Below are 1,479 nucleotides of genomic sequence, written 5' to 3' on the forward strand. Positions count from 1 at the left end.
ATTAATTAGACTAGGAGTGATAAACCTATAAGACAATTCTTGATTGCATTGTAATTTTCAATGACATGAACCCTTGATATGAGAATTGCTTTAATTCATTGCATTTGACTGTGATTTTCCTTGATTGCCATTCATAGTGAACCCTAGTTTAGTTTATAGGATATAGCTCTTGAATTCCATTGATTGCAACTATAGTTTGTCCTTTGCAATGTTTGAATTGATTGAGTGATCCTTCAATTTGCATAATCATTGAGCTTGCACGTGGAACCTATATCCCTAGTGTTTAGTATATTAAATTTCACTATTATTTTAGCTTTCTCGATACCTTAGTTACCAACCATAACCTTCTACATTCTTCAAAGTAGCTTGACATAGGCTATAGCTTGCACCTACTCATTCCTTTGGGTCCAACCCTTGACTTACCATATACTCGTATTAGGTTGGTCGAGTGTTTACAAATTTTGTTTGGCTCTAGTAAAGGGTAGAAAACGACCTACATTTTCCTTGCGTCAAAATGGCCCCGTTTCCGGGGAGTGATATTGGTGCTTTGTTATAGTTGTTGAATCTATTTCATCTTTAATTGAAAAAAAAAAACAAAAAGATTTTTCTTTTTAGGCTACACTTGTAGCCGTGCTACTAATCATTTCTTTTGAGATTGTATGCATAGAGCACGTGGTCATTCACTAGTGTCATTTAATCCGGATATTGAGAGGACTATTGCAAGATTAAGGGTTGCTAGACGATCTTTGAGTTCTAGCACTTTAAGTGAAGAAGAACAAGCAAGAATGGGAGAAAATCCAAGGGTGGTGTTGAAAGAATTGGGGATTCCCGGTGCATATAGATTTGAGAGTGGGATTGCTCCACCTACAACACCGGCGAATGATTTTGAAATAAGGCCGACAATGATCACTTTGATAGAGAGGCGACAATTTAGTGGGGCCACAAGCATGAAAGCCCACTAAACCTTCTCAAGGAGTTCGAAATATATTGCAATACTATCAAGGTAAGTGGAATTTCCCAAGAATTCATCCGCCTCAACTCTTTCCCTTTTCCCTCATAGGGCGTGCCTTGGAATGGCTATACAAGGAGGTCAAGCTGAATTCTCTAAGGACATGGGACGAAGTTACCAAGGAATTTCTATCCCGTTTCTATCCACAAAAGAAAACGGCGGAGGCTGGAGCTTTGATTCAAGGTTTCAAACAAAAGCCTAGTAAGAGCCTCTATGAATCATGGGAGAGATATTAAGAGTATCAAAGAGAATGTCCTCACCACGGAATTCCTACTTATCAAATTATTCAAGTAATCTATGGAGGTCTTAGTCCTCAAGGGATGTCTTGTTTAGATGGAGGAGCCAGAGGTCCCATCATGAATACAATGGAAGAGGAAGTGGTAGACAGAATTGAAGACATAGTGAGATACTATAGATATTAGCAAGATAGAGAAAGAAAGTCAACTAGCAAGAGTAGCTCTTTGGTGTAC

The 1,479-nt window shown here is 38.5% G+C and overlaps 1 non-coding gene across 1 annotated transcript; it reads right to left on the bottom strand.

Annotated features, from left to right (window-relative positions):
• Positions 1–1,171: 1,171 nt before the first annotated feature.
• On the bottom strand, positions 1,172–1,277 carry LOC145629582 (small nucleolar RNA R71). The gene has a single exon (XR_014111747.1). It is a non-coding gene; the product is annotated as a small nucleolar RNA R71 (small nucleolar RNA).
• Positions 1,278–1,479: the final 202 nt, after the last annotated feature.

The sequence above is a fragment of the Chenopodium album genome, chromosome 4 (genome assembly GCF_948465745.1).
Source record: "Chenopodium album chromosome 4, dcCheAlbu1.1, whole genome shotgun sequence".
Classification (NCBI taxonomy): domain Eukaryota; kingdom Viridiplantae; phylum Streptophyta; class Magnoliopsida; order Caryophyllales; family Amaranthaceae; genus Chenopodium; species Chenopodium album.